This window comes from Pseudorca crassidens, chromosome 2 (assembly GCF_039906515.1).
Source record: "Pseudorca crassidens isolate mPseCra1 chromosome 2, mPseCra1.hap1, whole genome shotgun sequence".
NCBI lineage: Eukaryota > Metazoa > Chordata > Mammalia > Artiodactyla > Delphinidae > Pseudorca > Pseudorca crassidens.
The window spans coordinates 176,070,919-176,090,765 of record NC_090297.1 but is presented as its reverse complement, the minus strand read 5'-3'; the positions used below and the strand labels follow the sequence as shown (position 1 = coordinate 176,090,765).

General features: G+C 35.7%; 1 long non-coding RNA gene across 1 annotated transcript in view; it reads left to right on the top strand.

Moving 5' to 3' along the window:
- LOC137212238 (uncharacterized) overlaps positions 1–19,847 on the top strand; it is a 541,428-nt gene that overhangs the window by 335,805 nt on the left and 185,776 nt on the right. Inside the window, exon 4 of the long non-coding RNA XR_010937410.1 lies at positions 2,477–2,525. This is a non-coding gene — a long non-coding RNA (uncharacterized lncRNA). The remainder of the gene's footprint in view (positions 1–2,476; positions 2,526–19,847) is intronic.

The following is a 19,847-nucleotide window of genomic DNA, read 5'->3' as shown; positions in this document are numbered from 1 at the left end:
TTCTATAAGGGCAGTAATCCTGTTTATGAAGGCTCTACCCTCAGGAAATAATCACCTCCCAAGGACCCCAACTCCTCATATCGTTCAGGGTTAGGATTTCAAAATATGAATTTGGGAGGAACACAGACACTCAGTCTGCAGCAGTGCTCTCTTGCTCCTTTGAGCACTAGCTCTGCATATTCACCTGCCTATGGAACTTTCTTTGTGAAAGAACTAGGAATAATCGGGACCTAGTGTAGCACAAGAAGGCCCTATATATTACCTTTTGCTGTTTTCCACTAGTTGTCAATCTAGTTTCCAAATAATCTAAAGTCTTAACAATAATAAAATTCACTGGTATATCTACTCACCGGTAAGAGACAATGGCGCTTGACCCAATCATTTACAAGAATCACAGTAGCAGCCATCCTAAACATTAGTGACAAGTTAAGGATACATACAGTTTACAACAAAATCATATTGAAATATTAACTTTGAAGTAGTGGTGTGGATATGACATAATAAATAGAATCTTGACAACTTTTTCTATGAAGTACTTTCCAAACAAGAGGCAAAACTTGGCCTAACTTGATTATGTTTTGAATTTCAACATGTACCATCCAAAGAGAGACAGAACTATACACTGAGCTGGGAAAAAACCCTGTCTTGATTTCCACCAGATATTAAGAGGTCTTCTCAGAGATTTATCACCGGGAATTCCCATTTAGTAAACAAGGGCTGAGAAGGCAGGCTTCAGCTGCACCAGGCAGGACACTCTTTAATTGGTTTGCATGATTATCTCAGTGCCATAGTTTCCAAACCAAGGTATGCTTAGAAAATAACTGGTAAGTTTTCTGGTTTCTATGGCAAATTTACTGAAAACAAAAATCTGTACTTAAAAAAAGACCCCTTTCAGATTTCCAATGATGCTTGTCCCTCAGCGTTTCTTTGACAACCATTTTGTTCAACATATTTTTACAGTATTATGCCCGGGACATATATTTTCCCCTGAAATCTTGCAAATAGCATGCAGCTGGATGACGGAAACCACCATAAATGCCACTTCACATAGCCCAGTGGTCTCTATCTTAGCATTTTCCCAGTCATTTTTCTGTGTTTTCTATATGAGTGAATAGTAGTTGGCATTATTTTTTCAGTTGCATAAGACAGAAATTTGCAATTGCCTATGATAGTTCACTTAATTGATACATTAAATCAACTACCAAATCTTATTTAACTTTCACATCAGTAATGTGTATTTATTCCACTCTTTCTCCACTTCCACTTCCCTTCACCATTATCTTTCCTTTTAGTTTACATAAATGTCTTATTAAATCATCCCTATTCTTGTGCATTTGAACACTCAGCTTCATTCTCCCCACTGTGGAATAATATTGTCAACCTCTTGATTAATGGGTCCATACAAACCCATTGTCTCAAGATATAATCCAAAAATTTTCAAATGATCTTTCCAGTAAAACCCTTAATGGTTTAATGATTTCAGTAGTAGAATGAAATTCTTTTGTGAGTCTTTTTTTTTTATCTTATGGTTTTATTTTTTGTTAATATGATTATCACAGCAGACATAAGAGAGAGAGAGTGGATGTGATATATGTTCTGTTACACTTGTTTGAAAAGACCATCCTAATCCAGGTTGGTCATTTACTATTCATATAAAATGAATATCTACTGTGTCTATGCCATATTGCAATTAATTTTTGAGGGGAAAGTAATTATGAAGAAAAACAGAAAATTAAACCACTATAAATGGGACCACTATAAATTGTAAATGTGTGATTAAGATGATTTTGAAATGTATTTAAAATTGCGAGCATATTCATGTTACTGTGTCTGTTTTAGGAAGCAAGGTCCTTAACTGCCAGGAATAAGTCTTTAAAATTACCGTTTGAGTTTTCTCAGGTTCTCTTTTACCCTCTACTGCTGTCCTTAGTTATGTCATGCCTGTGCCACGGGGGCTGAGGGGTCTCAGTTAACATCATGGACTTTTAATTAAATGGTGGAATTCACAGTAAGGACAATTTATCATGCACACTACCAGAAGTGGGTTCTGACTGTGGTGGTGAAAAATATTGGATTGGCCAAAAAGTTCGTTCGGCTTTTTCTGTAAGCTCTTATGGAAGAACCCGAACGAACTTTTTTGCCAGTCCAGTAAAAGGAGTGCCTCCTTAAGTGAACTTTCCTTGAAGTGGCCACAGGCCTAGGATATCATTATCCTGGTGTGTGTGTGTGTGTCTGTGTGTGTGTGTGTGGCCACTGCCAGCATCACTACTGATGATACTAAATATGAAGCTACAGAGACAGAGGTCACAGAGAGATAAGAATGTCTCTCTCTTGCTGTTTCTAGGTGCAGGTGATAAAGACAGATAATGAGGCAGCTTGATCTCTTGGTTGACCACCTACCTGTCCTTTTGTATCACATTCATCCATGTGTTCACAGTACAGTCTGTAACGTGACAATTTGCCTATCTTCTTCCAGGGTAAGAAAAAGAAGAGGAAGAGAGAGAAACTACAGGAATCTGCATCAGGTAGGCACCATGTGACTTTCCAACCAATTCTCATGTTTCTGACAAACACCTTTTAAAAGGTAGAAAGTGTGCATCTTTCTACACACTGCTTTATTCTTCAGCTATAACGTGTGATTCTTGAACTCTGCTTTTCTTCCTGCAATTCTTTAAAAGATTTTCATGAGGTATGTGGTATTAATAGTTTTAAAGAAGTCAATTGCCTGACCCTCACATTCCATATGTATTCTTTACTAACTTCATGTAAATTTTTCTTTTTCACCTTCCATGTCATAATTTCTCTTTCCCTACTTTATAGAAAAAAATGCATATAATTCACTCATCTAGAATTTTATCATGGTGCATTCCTTAGTTGTATAAAATGTGTTAGGGCACCTAAAAATGGAAGATTTTTTTCCCATCAGAGGCCTTACTGCCTCTTCTTATCTCAAACATATTGCTGTGACAGCAATTAAGCTTATTGCTATGCAGCATAAGCTTAGAAGTGAGTTGTTTTGACAGTTGTTTGGATGCTCTGAAACCACGTGTGCTTGTAGAGTGTGTGGGCAGGGAGAGGGATGGTAATATTCTTTTAAGGATCCTACGTCTTTCATCCACTGACTTGCAAAAAAGGCAGAGATCTTATGGGGAGAGTTTGATGAGGCAAATCGAGAGGAGTATTTGCTTCAAAAAATTAAATGAGGGCTTCCCTGGTGGCGCAGTGGTTGAGAGTCCGCCTGCCGATGCAGGGGACATGGGTTCGTGCCCCGGTCCGGGAAGATCCCACATGCTGCGGAGCGGCTGGGCCCGTGAGCCATGGCTGCTGAGCGTGCGCGTCTGGAGCCTGTGCTCCCCAACGGGAGAGGCCACAGCAGTGAGAGGCCCGCGTACCACAAAAAAAATAAATAAATAAATGAAAAAATGGCCTTTCTCTCACCTATCATATGTATGCAATTTATCTTGAATATATTCATGCCCCTTAATTGGAAAGGAAAGTACCTTCGCGTAGACCAAGAAGTACATGCTGTTGACACTGATATAATTTCAAAATAACTGGAATGTTTTCAGGGACTACCAGAATTTTCAAGTTACACTGGAGAAGATCCACAGACTAAAATGTTAATATGGTTTCTTGTCAACTCAGTGTGCATTTTACAAGTAGTCAATGTCCTGAATTGTGGAACACCCACTTCGGTAAGGCTGGGAACTAGGTTTTCAGGAAATCCCTTCATGATATGTTTCAGTGTAAGAGTGGCCAAAAGAGGAACCTGTGCATAATTGTGAAGGCTGAAGTGAAGGAGACACTATTGCTCTTGAAAAGTTGTCAGCCGAACAAGGTGACAGAAAGATGCCCCACCTTGTCCTTGCTCTCCTCTGCTCTGCATCTCCCCCACTGGCTCCGCTGACCACCAGCAGCCTAGCCCAACTCGAGGTGCCTGGACCCGGCAGCGCAGGGAGCTACTGCACAGAAGCCGCAGTTTCCTGAGTTGGCAGCTTCCATGGCTGTCTCCATCAGTTGCCCCTTCCCAGTATCACTCAGGCAGTCACACATCTCAGGTTCTTGGATTTTCCAGCAAGCTTGGAGCTGCCCACTTCAGTGCTTCAGGAGGACTGGTTAGTGACAGTTTCTCTAATCTTGATCTTCTGACTCTTCTCTTCCAGACCTTCATTTTCCATACTCCTCCCACATTCATGTAAGGTTTAATTCCTAATTTCCTTATTCTGATATTACTTCTGGAGCCTCTGTTTCCATATTGAACCCTCGCTGATACAGTCAGCTAAAATCCTGTTTTATCAAGCATATCATGAAATCTTGTTTTAGTATTAGTCAGTCATCATTTTATTAGCCTTAATAAGTAATTAATATTAGACTTAAATGATTAATACTTTCTTGTACCTATTATCAAAAATAAAGTTATATATTAGATGTTGGATGGGTTACTTTTAAGAGTATATACATTTCTGCTTTATTAAGCATATTGGGAAAGTCTAGTCATGATAATAATAACATTAATGAAATTAATTATGAACATTATACACGGTTCCTATTTAATTATTCTTTAAAATTACGTACAAACTTCAGTATACTCACATTTTTTTTTTGCGGTACACGGGCCTCTCACCGTTGTGGCCTCTCCCGTTGTGGAGCACAGGCTCCAGACGCGCAGGCTCAGCAGCCATGGCTCACGGGCCCAGCCGCTCCGCGGCATGTGGGATCTTCCCGGACCGGGGCACGAACCCATGTCCCCTGCATTGGCAGGCGGACTCTCAACCACTGCGCCACCAGGGAAGCCCTACTCACACTTTTATTAAAAAAATCAATGCCTTTTTGTCAAACTTCTCACATTGTGAATAACATGATTTTAGCTATAAATTACATTGCTTTGTTACAGATAAGCAATAAGAAATAGCATATAGAATAAGTATTATTATAGCTTCTTATAAGGCAAGTGAATTAATAATAGTATCTTCATATTGTTTTAATCTTGATTTGATTGATTTTTACAGCAGATCCTTAAAAGAGCGTTTCATAATTTTTTTCTCGCTGGCTTTTATAATATTCTGAAGAACTTGTAACGTATATTTGAATTGAAAAATGAGGTTAGGCCTTTTCTGACAGTAATCTGATTTGGCTAATTTATTTACAGGAGGACTGCTTTTCATAATTAATTCATATGTCAGACATTATATGTATGTTGAAAGAACTGAACATGCAGCTCCAAATTTGTTGGCAAAATTATATTTAAGGCACCTAATAAGATTAAGGCATTTTGTCAACAATTATTGTGTTGGTAAAGATGTATTAAAATTTAAGAAAATATTAATTTTCTCATATTTTTTGAATAAATTGGAATATGCACAATGCCCCATGTCCAATTTTATTAATTGGTTAATAGAATTGATGTTGTTGTATCCCATTCTAGCATTCAATAAAATTCATTTATAGAAAATGAATTAATTGGAAAAACTTTATCACATGAAAATAATTTTAGTAAAATTAGTTTTTAAAAATCCAGTAAAATACTTACTATTTTCATAAATTGTGTGATAATTATAACATATATATCCAAAAACTGTATTTCATGTAGTAGCCTTATAATCACAGTAAGAAACAATTTAAAATAATTTTTAATTGATTTCATCTTTATTTCAGAAAAATGTGGTAGATGATCAATAGAGGTCTTTGAAGCATAAAAATTATATTAAGCAGAAAATCTGTGAATAAAGTAAAATTGAAAACTAACTTTAAGGAGAAAAATAGAATGATGTCTAACTTCCTGTAAGAAGAGCTTGTTCATGTATTTTCTAAATAGGTGATGATGGATGACTCACCCTGGTATTTAGATTCCATTAGGTACTACCGTGATGTAACTATTTTGTTTTAAAATAATCATTTTTATGTACACTGGAAAATTTTTGCTTTGTATCTTTTTCAGTTTGATTAAAAGCTTTAGATGGCCATCTAAAAATGTGCATAGCCTTTCAAAATTTTAGGATGTACCTAAACATAAAAGTTGAATAACAACTGATCTATCCTTTATTTACTTTTTTCAGACATATACCTCATTATTCCTCATTAAGTCTATCTCTACTCCATCCATACTGAGCTTCTTATGTTTCAGTATTGCCATGTATTTCTCTGCCTACAAGGTACTAAACATCCCAACTTCTCCCTGCCTCTCCCTATTCCCAAATACAAGTTACTTCTTTCCTATCACATGCAGTTTTCATCTTTCATACCACAGGGAAAATACCATCATCCTGGGTACTGTCCAAAGTAGATCAAGTGTTCTCCTAACGGTTCCCAACAATCTCTGTGTTTGTTGAAGCAATTGTGCTTGCCTGTTTACTTATTTGGCATTTCTAATAGGTCATCAGTTAAGTTCCCAACAGTTTTTGGAAAAAAATAGAAGGTACTCAATAAATGTTACTTGAGAAAACAATTGACTGACAAGGAATGAATCAGTGAATGAATAAGCAAATTGCACAGGAATATTTAATAGAGGAAATAATGGACTAGAAATTAAAAACCATAGAATCTAGCCCTAACTCTCATTTAAATCACTTGGTCTCTATATTTAAATTGTGTCTAAAATACTACTTGCATTCAAGTCTAGAAAAATGTTATTTTATTCTTAGAAATTTTACTGCCTAATTTTAATTATCTCCTCTTTTTTTGTGAAGTGAATAATATGAAGACTAGAAGGTAATGCCTAAATAAATAAAGACTATTGTTGGTTATGAGTAAGGTGATTTTTAAATGACCTGCTATATTATGGACATATGGCTATATGTAATACTCTGTATTATGAAATATATGGCTCAGTTTTACAAACTCAAGTAGCTCTGTAGTTCAGAAAATATTAGAATTGGCTTCCTATGGAAGCAGTATCATATATCCAATGGTATTTATGATTTTCAATAATAAAGACTGATGATATTTAATAGGCTACTTTCATTGGTCCTGCTGGATTAGATGTATTACTAGAAATGAGTATCAATTTATATTTTATAACTAACAAAAGAGAAAAATAAGAGAGCAATAGAAGTGAGCTATATAGGGCAATTATATACAGATTTTGAATTCAATTAAAATTAACACACAACCAATGATATCTGAAAACTGGCAAGGCAAACATAGATTAACAATAAAATTTTTATGAGTATGATGAAATAATCAAAATCTTTTCTCTAAATAGAGATAACACTTAATTTTGTCCTAGCAAAATTATTTCTTAGGACTCCATGGCCATAAAATTATAAATACTTATGACTCAGTGCTCATAAGATTACAAATTTGTGATATTAGATAAATCAAGTTATAGAGTCATATTGTTATCACCAGTCCCCTACAGTTACTTAAAATGAATCTGTGAGATTCTGTTTGGTCTATCTGTTAGGTTTGAAAGGGATTTGCCCTCCATTAGTCCCTAAGTAAAGTGGCTTGTGTTGGAAGGCATATGCTTCCCAAAGGATCAGACCCTCCACAGGGATTCCTTCCCCTACTTCTTTCCCTACCTCTACTGGACATAACCTGTTTCTTGATTGCCCCACAAAGTTTCCAGGGAAAATGCATCATGTACCCCACATTCGGCCAGTTAAAGCAAGAGTCATAAGCTTCCACAAGCACCTAGATTACTTGGAGACTGAGTTCTTACTGATCAGGGACTACCTCTTCAAAGTCAACATTACCTAATATCTTTTTACTAATCATCTTTCAGTGTTTCTATAGCATGTGGATTGAGGAATGTGTATTCTACTTTGTCTCTGAGTATATGCTTGCAGTTAGTACATTGCTCTTTGGTATAAAGATAATGAAGAACACCTTAGAAAGAGCCTCCTAATAGGCAATAAGAGGCCTAGTGTAAGGATGCTATTACACGCACTTCAGTGTTCTTTGTTAGAGTATTCTTTTAATAAGGTGCTTTTTAGTTTTGGAATTTGGAAATAATTGTCTTCCTTTGAAGATGTGATTTGAGATCTATTTCAGAGCCACTGTGAATCATGCATCTGATCAAGATCTCCTTTTTATATGACAGCTGGAAATCAGAATCCAGTTTGTAGATTCCCCCAATAGTGAGAATTTATGCATATCATAAAGGATTTTATGATATGCATATTTATATCTGTCCCTTATTTGGCTATGCTTTATATTCCTACAGTTTTTTTTTCATTTCTCACCTACTAACAATTTATTCTATTTTGTTACACATTATTTTGTGTTTTTTTTTTTTGTGGTACACGGGCCTCTCACTGTTGTGGCCTCTCCTGTTGCGGAGCACAGGCTCCGGACGCGCAGGCTCAGCGGCCATGGCTCATGGGACTAGCTGCTCCGCGGCATGTGGGATCTTCCCGGACCGGGGCACGAACCCGTGTCCCCTGCATCGGCAGGCGGACTCTCAACCACTGCGCCACCAGGGAAGCCCTATTTTGTGTTTTTAAGCTGTCAATTTATTTTGAGAACAAGGTGTGATTTAAATTAAGGAATTAATAACTTTATAAAATTATTTTGATGCTTCATGTTTGTCACTTGCTAGTATCCCTGGTGTGGGAATTTGTACCAAGCTCAAATTATTTCTTCCATAAATCCTAAAACCACTACTGTAATGCATGTACTATACCTGTTCTAGTATATGCATGTTCTCTATGCATATAGTACAGAGAACAAATAAGGTCAGAAGCATATATACTCCAGCTACCTATCACAGAACCACAGGTCTTTCTATTGAAGTTGGAACAAAACAAATATTTTTGGAGAGGAATAACAGCAGACAGCTAAGATAAGGTCTCACAAGGGGTATGTTTTATTGTGAACATTATCAAGGAGCTGATTCCCAAACTTATTTGTACACAAAGGTTTCTTATTGTATCCAGAAGCAATTGAGTCAAGAGGACAAATTCACCTTAAAATATATAAAAGGACAAATGCATAAGACAAAATGTAAATGTATTAAATATATAGTTGTCATACTGATTATAAATGTACTAACTTATAAACTTAAACAAAATAATTCTGGTAATCTTCTCATGCTAAAAACTAATTAAATGCCTAAAAAAGTTTCCCTTATATTGTCAGCATCACTCTTGACATATAAATTTGACCTTCATCTTGAGTGTGCTGGTTTATATTCATATAGGCCATAGCATAACCTCTCTGAACATTTCCTGGATATTGTTCTCTGAGTAGCCCGGTTACTACCATTGACCTTATCTGGAGAGATTAAGACTGTTTGGTTACAAGTAAAGCCACTAGGGATATTTAAACAAAAAAGGAGGCGAGGGATAGATATGCTACTAGATTTCAGAAAAAAAATAAAACCAGGAAATACAGTTCTAGCTAGACCAGCTATACTAAAATTGAGATCTCATTTCCAAATTTTGTTAAAGAAGAGGTTCACTGTCCGTTTAGGTCACCTTAACTATGGGTAGGGAAGAGTCATGTTGTCCAAAGTGTAATCATATGGAGGATTAAAAAAAAAAAAGATACTCATTCTTAGACTGTTTAATCAGAACAGTGGGACTAGAGTTAAAAAGAGGTTATGTCCAATATAAATGTTTGGAAATCATACTCATATTGGGGAAAACTGAACCTGTAAGAAGTCATGAGATGGTCATTAGAGATAAACAAATATAATTGTAGGTAAATTAACATGTGATTTTTAATGTAAAACTAAGATTGATCTATAGTGCCTAGGAGTTTTAAAGTGCATTTTATTGAGATCTTATTTACATACAATAAAACATACCCAGTTAAAATGTAAAACTAGTTTTGATAAATGTGACACCTGCTTCTAATGTGAATACATGTCTCTCATCCCAAAAAGTTCTTTCTTACAAACAGTAACCTCCTTCAAAACCAGGCATGAGGCAAGTTCTGACCTGCCTTCTTTTATTAAAATTTTGTTTTTTTTCTAGGACTTTATATCAACACTTTCATATACTATGCATTCTTTTGAGAGTCTGTATTTACTCAGTACAAATTTTTGACATTCATCCATGCTGATATATGGATCAGTAGTTTTCTCCTTAATTGCTGAGTAGTATCATTGTGTGGATGATACCAGAACTATTTATCCATTCTCCTATTGATAGGCAGTTCGGTTGTTTCTAGTTTTGAGTTACTCATGTTTTTGTAAAGTCTTTGTGTGGGCATATGTTTTTAATTCCCTTGTGTAAATAACTAGGTGTCTTATGGTAAAAATAAGTTTGTTTAAATATATAAGAAACTGATATACTGTTTCACAAAGTGGCTGCATTATTTTATATCCCACCAGCAAAGTGTGAGTATTCTAGTTGCTGCGTATCCTCACCAATAATTCATATGGTCATTTTTTTAAAATTTTAGATATTGTGATGAGTGTCTAGTGATACTGCATTATGATTTTAATGTACATTTCTTTAATAGATAATATTATCAGTCATACTTTAATGTGCTTATTGACCATTCATATGTTTTGTTTTTGAAATATCTGTTCAAATATTGGGGCTTCCCTGGTGGCGCAGTGGTTGAGAGTCCACCTGCCGATGCAGGGGACACGGGTTCGTGCCCCGGTCCAGGAAGATCCCACATGCCGCGGAGCGGCTGGGCCCGTGAGCCATGGCTGCTGAGCCTGCGCGTCCGGAGCCTGTGCTCCGCAACGGGAGAGGCCACAACAGTGAGAGGCCCGCGTACCGCAAAACAAAAACAAAAACAAAAACAAAAACAAATATTGTGTCCATTGACTTGTAAAAGTTATTTATGTATGAAGGATACATCTGTTTTGATAGATATATTTGAGTGAATATTTCTATGAATCTTATTTGGCTTGTATTTTTATTTTCTTAGCAGTGTCTTTTAAAGACCAGAAGTGTTTGATTTTGATGAAGTCCTATTCATTATTTTTTGTATAATGCTTCATCTTCTATGTGTGACATTTAAGAAATCATTTCCTATGCCTAAGATCTCAAATATTTTCTTCTATTATTTTTCTTTCCAGAACAGAGATTCTCAACCTCAGCCTCACTGACATTTTGGGCCAGATATTCTAAGTTGGGTTTTCTCTAGACATTGTCAAATATCTGTCAGGGGGCAGGGGCAAAATTGGCCCCTGTTGAGAACCACTGTCCTAGAAGTTCTACAGTTTTAGCTTTTTATTTAGGTCTGTGACCCATTTGGGGATAATATCTGTGTTTAATTTCAAGATAAGGATCGAGGTCTCTTTTTTTCGTATGGATAAACAGTTGTTCAGCATCTTTAAAACATGGAAAAGACTGTCCTTTACCATGGAATTGCCTTGGCACCCGTGTCAAAAAACAACTGACCATATACATGTGTATCTAATTCTGGATGCCCTATTTTGTTCCATTGATACATATGTCTGTCTTTAACACCAGTACTACACTGGCTTGATTATTGTACTTTTAAAATGAGTTCAAATCAGGTGGTAAAAGTTTTCCAACTCTATTCTTCTTTTAAGAGTTGTTTTGGCTGTTCTTGTTCTTTGCATTTCTATATGCACTTTAGAATCAGATTGTCAATTTATACTTCCTCTCCTCAAAAAAATCCCTGTTGGAATTATGCTCCACATTGCACTGAATCTATGGGTCAGCCTTGGGAGACTTGATACCTTAATAATATTTAGTCTTCCAATTCATGAACATAGTGTATTTCTCCATTTAATATAGGCTTTAAAATTTCTTTCTTCTAGCAATATTTTATAGTTTTTTTTTTTTTTTTGCAGATCTTGCACCTGTGGTTAGCTGGTTAAATCTACTTGTAATTATTCCATGTTTCTGGCATTTTAAATTTTAACAGTTTTTGATAAATATATAGAAATATAATTATTTTGTGTATACTTCATAATTTTGAACCTCTTTAAATTCACATATTAGTTCCAGTAACTCTTTATAAATTCCTTAGGATGGTCTATCAGCACAGTCTTACCATATGCAAATAAAAACATTCTGCTTTCCTTTCTAGTCTGTATAGCTGTTGTTTCTTTCTCTTGCCTTATTGCAATGACTAGAAAATCTATGGTGCTTAGTTGTTGTTTTTTTTCTTTTTCCAACTCAAACCTGAGTTCTTGAATACCAATCTAATTGACTGTTTTAGACTAAAGAAAATAGTCTGATGTGGATTTCCTAATAATACTCCTTTATGGCCTGTAATAAATGATAGCAATTTGATATGTAAAGAAGAAAGAACTTGCCCTTTCCTTCATTCATACACAATTGAATGGCCAAACAAAATATCTTAAGAAATATGTGGCTAGTCTTTTAGGTAAGAGGACAGGCTGTTGAGGCTCATTAACTTTGGTGAAATTATACAGTAGTCTGCTATAATATGAGACAAGGACCTTATTTTCCCTTTGTACCATTGTATCTCTGTTACTTAGAATAATGCTTGGCACAAATGGAAATTAAATAAATATTTGTTGACTAAAGCAATTACTAGGGTCTCTGAGTTGAACATCATTCAGAAAGAATGGGTAAGGATGTCTGACTAAAATATGCAGTCATTATTTCAATATAATTTTGTAAACAAATAAAAGGCACTGTAGTAGGTAAGTTCATTCTTGAAACACTTCCATGACCACACAGGTACAAAGAGAGTACCGTTTATATATTCTTTCTGTGCATTATATTTTAAAGCTGCGAAAATGTTTTAAAACATGAGAGGGCATGAGTGTAGAAAATTGATAGTCTCTAGACCGATTATGAAAGGGTTTCATAACTCAGCAGTGAGGCACAAGCTTAGCTGATAAGATAAACTAAAAAGGCTGGGAACTAAAGGTCAAACTGTTCAGGCAGAAATAGTCCCAAAGATGCAGGTTCCAGGAGGCCTTTGAACAGAACGCCACAGAGATATGAGAAATTGAAAAGGATGAAGATAAAAGTACTGCCCAAAGGAAGTGGAATAAATAAATGTGTACAATGAAGAACAGCAAGTCAGGAGAAATTTTTTGAACTGTGTTTAATCTGCTGTTTTATTTGTTGTTGACATGGGAGTATGTAAGAATGCTTTAGTATACTTACATATGGTGCTTTATAACAACTCATTATTTTGTTTATATAGATTTGTTATATTAATGCAGTGTAGGCCTTTTTGCCATATGATATTTTCTGTCTGTTCTACAGACCATTTGCTCACATTAAAAGAAGTTGATAAAATGAACTGTCATTAAAATAATAGATGTGCCATATTTAATGACTCTCTTCAAAATGTTGACAATTCTTCAAGCCTGGAATGGGTAAATGGAGATTCGTTGTACTTTTAACTTTTGTATCTTTGTACAAGTTTTCAAAATATTTAAAAATGATTCCCTGCAAGTCTTTCAATCATTCATTCTATAACTATTTAGGGAGTACCTGCTGTGTGACTCACTGGCACTAATATATGAAGTGGAGATGGAGCAGTAAACAAAACTGTCTTCTTTCATGAATCCCTTCCCAGGGAAATAGACAACAGATACACAAATTAATATGGAATGGAATGTTATACAGATGAGTGTTGAAAAAAACATGAAGCATATGGGGCATAAAATAATACTGGACACTCTTAAATCAAATAAACTCTAATGAGATGATTTTGGTATAGCCACTTGGGAGATAGTTCGTCTATTTCTTAAAAACGTAAACATAACTTTTATCACATGTTCTAGCAGTTGAATTCCCTAATATTTACTCAAATGAGTGGAAAACTTGTGTCCACACAAAAACCTGCACACAGATATTAATAGCAGTTTTACTCATAGTTGCCAAAGCTTAGAAGCAGCTAGAATGTCCTGTAGTAGATGATGAACAAATTGTAATACACTCATGCAATAGAATATTATGCAATGATAAAGACAAATGAACTGTCAAGCAACAAAAAGACATGGAGGAACCTTAAATGCATAGTACGAGGTGAAAGAAGCCAATCTAAAAAGGCTACATACTATATAATACCAACATATGTCAATCTGGAAAAGGCAAAACTCTGGAGATGGTAAATGATCAGTGGTTGCCAGGGGTTCAGGGTTGAATAGGTGGAGCACAAGAGATTTTTAGGGCAGTGAAATTATTTTGTGTGATATTATAATGGTGGATATATGTCTTTATACATCTGTCAAAGCCCATAGAACATGCAACACAAAGAATGATTCCTAATGTAAACTATGGACTTAATAATAATGTATCAATATTGACTCATCAATTATAAAAAATGTACCACACTAATGCAAGGTAGTAATAAGGGGTGGGGTGAGGGGGCACGTGGGAACTCTATACATTCCAGTCTATTTTTCTGTAAAGTTAAAGTGCTCTGAAAGAGACAGCCTGTTAATTTTTGTATAAGGCCATGAAATCATATACTCACCTGATTTAATATATCCAGTATGTTCTCAGATTTAAAATAACTCACAAAGTCATTGCCAGAATTCAGAAAGATCTGCATGAGCCATCTCCTGGCTGTATCGGATACCATGTTCCACCTCTCCTTTTCTACCTCTCCTTGTTTTAATGCCTCTTGAGCCATACTGGTCTTTTTGCCTTTTCTAAACAAATCAACCCTGTGCTTCCTCAGGGCCTTTGTCTCTGCTACTCCTCCTACCTGGAATTCTCTTGTCTTTTTATTTGCATGAATTTCTTCTTTATTTCATGCATGCCTCCACCCCCAATCATCTCATTATAGTTTCCTTGATTTAAAAGAGCATCCAGTATCATTTTATCCCCCATCTGCTCCATGTCTTTTTCACTAATATGTATGATATTATATTTCACACTGATTCATGTATGTATTGTCTATTTCCCTAAGAAGGGATTCATGACAGAAAACACTGTTTTGTTCACTGCTCTTTCTCCACTTCATAGAATAGTGACAGTCGGTCACATACCAGGTGCTCCCTTAGTGTTTGACACACCATAAGAGGTTTCAAAATTACCTATTATGCATTTTAAAAAGAGGACAGAAAGAAAAGGGAGCTAAGGAAAAGTGATCAAAAAGAGAGGTAGAGTAATAGTCTACACGCCTACCCCACATGCATTTCATTATGAAACATAGTGTTGCATTTTACATTTAGTTCTATGTTGTATTTTTATTTTAACATCTTTATTGGAGTATAATTGGTTACAGTGATGTGTCAGTTTCTGCCTTATAACAAAGTGAATCAGCTATACATATACATATATCCCCACCTCTCTTCCGTCTTGTGTCTCCCTCCTTCCCACCCTCCCTATCCCACCCATCTAGGTGGTCACAAAGCATCGAGCTTATCTCCCTGTGCTATATGGCTGCTTCCCACTAGCTATAGGCTTTACATCTGATAGTGTATATATGTCCATGCCACTCTCTCACTTTGTCTCAGCTTACCCTTCCCCCTCCCCACGTCCTCAAGTCCATTCTCTAGTAGGTCTGCATCTTTATTCCCATCCTGCCCCTAAGTTATTCATGACCACTTTTTTTATATTCCATATATTGCATTAGCATACAGTATTTGCTTTTCTTTTTCTGACTTACTTCACTCTGTATGACAGACTCTAGGTCGATCCACCTCACTACAAATAACTCAATTTCGTTTCTTTTTAGGGCTGAGTAATATTCCATTGTATATATGTGCCACATCTTCTTTATCCATTCATCTGTCGATGGACACTTAGGTTGCTTCCATGTCCTGGCTATTGTAAAGAGAGATGCAATGAACATTTTGGTACATGACTCTTTTTGAATTATGGTTTTCTCAAGGTATATGCCCAATAGTGGGATTGCTGGGTCGTATGGTAGTTCTATTTGTAGTTTTTTAAGGAACCTCCATAGTGGCTGTATCAATTTATATTCCCACCAACAGTGCAAGAGGGTTCCGTTTTCTCCACACCCTCTCCAGCATTTATTGTTTCTAGATTTTCTGATGATGGCCATTCTGACCAGTGTGAGATGATATCTCATTGTAGTTTTGATTTGCATTTCTCTAATGATGATGTTGAACATTCTTTCATGTGTTTGTTGGCAATCTGTATATCTTTTTTGGAGAAATGTCTATTTAGGTCTTCAACCCATTTTTGGAATGGGTTGTTTGGTTTTTTGATATTGAGCTGCATGAGCTGCTTGTAAATTTTGGAGATTAATCCTTGTCAGTTGCTTCATTTGCAAATATTTTCTCCCATTCTGAGGGTTGTCTTTTCGTCTTGTTTATGGTATCCTTTACTGTGCAAAAGCTTTTAAGCTTCATTAGGTCCCATTAGTTGATTTTTGTTTTTATTTCCCTTGCCCTAGGAGGTGGGTCAAAAAGGATCTTGCTGTGATTTATGTCAAACAGTGTTCTGCCTGTTTTCCTCTAAGAGTTTGATAGTGTCTGGCCTTACATTTAGGTCTTTAATCCATTTTGAGTTTATTTTTGTGTAGGGTGTGAGGGAGTGTTCTAATTTCATTCTTTTACATGTAGCTGTCCAGTTTGCCCAGCACCACTTATTAAAGATGCTGTCTTTTCTCCATTGTGTTTTGTTGCCTCCTTTATCAAAGATAAGGTGACCATATGTGCGTGGGTTTAAGTCTGGGCTTTCTATCCTGTTCCATTGATCTATATATCTGTTTTTGTGCCAGTACCATACTGTCTTAATTACTGTAGCTTTGTAGTATAATCTGAAGTCACGGATCCTGATTCCTGCAGCTCCGTTTTTCTTTCTCAAGATTGCTTTGGCTATTTGGGGTCTTTTGTGTTTCCATACAAATTGTGAAATTTTTTGTCCTAGTTCTGTGAGAAATGCCACTGGTGGTTTGATAGAGATTACACTGAATTTGTAGGTTCCTTTGGGTAGTATAGTCATTTTCACAATGTTGCTTCTTCCAATCCAAGAACATGGTATATCTCTCCATTTATTTTTATCATCTTTAATTTATTTCATCAGTGTCTTATAGTTTTCTGCATACAGGTCTTTTGTCTCCTTAAGTAGGTTTATTCCTAGGTATTTTATTCTTTTTGTTGCAATGGTAAATGGGAGTGTTTCCTTAATTTCATTTTCAGATTTTTCATCATTAGTTTATAGGAATGCAAGAGATTTCTGTGCATTAATATTGTATCCTGCTACTTTACCAAATTCATTGATTAGCTCTAGTAGTTTTCTGGTAGCATCTTTAGGATTCTCTGTGTATAGTATCATGTCATCTGCAAACAGTGACAGCTTTACTTCTTCTTTTCCGATTTGGATTCCTTTTATTTCTTTTTTTTCTCTGATTGCTGTGGCTAAAACTTCCAAAACATTGTTGAATAATAGTGGTGAGAGTGGACATCCTTGTCTTGTTCCTGATCTTAGTGGAAATGCTTTCAGTTTTTCACCATTGAGGATGATGTTGGCTGTGGGTTTGTCATAAATGGCCTTTATTATGTTGAAGTAAGTTGCCTCTATGCCTACTTTCTGGAGGGTTTTTATCATAAATCGCTGTTGAATTTTGTCAGAAGCTTTTTCTGCATCTACTGAGATGATCATATGGTTTTTCTTCTTCAGTTTGTTAAAATGGTGTATCACATTGATTGATTTGCATATATTGTAGAATCCTTGCATTCCTGGGATAAACCGCACTTGATCATGGTGTATGATCCTTTTAATGTGCTGTTGGATTCTGTTAGCTAGTATTTTGTTGAGGATTTTTGCATCTATGTTCATCAGTGATATTGGTCTGCAGTTTTCTTTTTTTGTGACATCTTTGTCTGGTTTTGGTATCAGGGTGTTGGTGTCCTCGTAGAATGAGTTTGGGAGTGTTTCTCCCTCTGCTATATTTTGGAAGAGTTTGAGAAGGATGGGTGTTAGCTCTTCTCTAAATGTTTGATAGAATTTGCCTGTGAAGCCCTCTGGTCCTGGGCTTTTGTTTGTTGGAAGATTTTTAATCATAGTTTCAATTTCAGTGCTTGTGATTGGTCTGTTCATATTTTCTATTTCTTCCTGGTTCAGTCTCGGCAGGTTGTGCATTTCTAAGAATTTGTCCATTTCTTCCAGGTTGTCCATTTTATTGGCATAGAGTTGCTTGTAGTAATCTCTCATGATCCTTTGTATTTCTGCAGTGTCAGCTGCTACTTCTCCTTTTTCATTTCTAATTCTATTGATTTGAGTCTTCTCCCTTTTTTTTGTGAGGAGTCTGGCTAATGGTTTATCAATTTTGTTTATCTTCTCAAAGAACAAGCCTTTAGTTTTATTGATCTCTGCTATTGTTTCCTTCATTTCTTTGTTTTATTTCTGATCTGATCCTTATGATTTCCTTCATTATGCTAACTTTGGGTTGTTTTTGTTCTTCTTCCTCTAATTGCTTTAGGTGTAAGGTTAGGTTTTTTATTTGAGGTGTTTCTTGTTTCTTGCGGTAGGATTGCATTACTAAAATCTTCCCTCTTAGAACTGCTTTTGCTGCATCCCATAGGTTTTGGGTCATCCTGTTTTCATTGTCATTTGTTTCTAGATATTTTTTGATTTCCTCTTTGATTTCTTTAGTGATCTCTTGGTTATTAAGTAGTTTATTGTTTAACCTCCATGTGTTTGTATTTTTTACAAATGTTTCCTGTAATTGATATCTAGTCTCATTGTGGTTGGAAAAGATACTTGATACAATTTCAGTTTTATTAAATTTACCAAGGGTTGATTTGTGACCCAATATATGATCTATCCTGGAGAATTTTCCACGAGCACTTAAGAAGAAAATGTATTCTGTTGTTTTTGGAAGGAATGTCCTATACATATCAATTAAGTGCATCTTGTTTAATGTATCATTTAATGCTTGTGTTTCCTTATTTATTTTCATTTTGGATGATCTGTCCATTGGTGAAGTGGGGTGTTAAAGTCCTCTACTATGATTGTGTTACTGTCAATTTCCCCTTTTATGGCTGTTAGTATCTGCCTTATGTATTGAAGTGCTCCTGTGTTGGTTGCATAGATATTTACAATTGTTATATCTTCTTGGATTGATCCCTTGATCATAATGTAGTGTCATCCTTTTTCTCTTGTAATAGTCTTTTTTTTAAAGTCTATTTTGTGTGATATGAGAATTGCTACTCCAGCTTTCTTTTGCTTTCCATTTGCATGGAATAACTTTTTCCATCCCCTCTTCAGTCTGTGTGTGTCCCTAGGTCTGAAGTGGGTATCTTATAGATAGCATATAAAAGGGTCTGGTTTTTGTATCCATTCTGCCAGTCTGTGTCTTTTGGTTGGAGCATTTAGTCCATTGACATTTAAGGTAATTATCAATATGTATATTCTTATGACCATTTTCTTAATTGTTTTGGGTTTGCAATTGTAGGTCTTTTCCTTCTCTTTTGTTTCCTGCCTAGAGAAGTTCCTTTAGCATTTGTTGTAAGACTGGTTTGGTGGTGCTGAATTCTCTTAGCTTTCGCTTGTCTGTTAAGGTTTTAATTTCTCCGTCGAATCTGAATGAGATTCTTGCTGTCGAGTAATCTTGGTTGTAAGTTTTTCCCTTTCATGACTTTAAATATGTCCTGCCACTCCCTCTGGCTTGCAGAGTTTCTACTGAAAGATCAGCTGTTAACCTTATGGGTATTCCCTTGTATGTTATTTGTTGTTTTTCCGTTGCTGCTTTTAATATTTTTTCTTTGCATTTAATTTTTGATACTTTTAGTAATATGTATCTTGGTGTGTTTCTCCTTTCATTTATCCTCTATTGGACTCTTTCTGCTTCCTGTACTTGATTAACTATTTCCTTTCCCATATTAGGGAAGTTTTCAACTATAATCTCTTCAAATATTTTCTCAGTCCCTTTCTTTTTCTCTTCTTCTGGGACACCTATAATTTGAATGTTGGTGCATTTAATGTTGTCCCAGATGTCTCTGAGACTGTCCTTAATTCTTTTCATTCTTTTTTCTTTATTCTGCTCTGCAGTAGTTATTTCCAGTA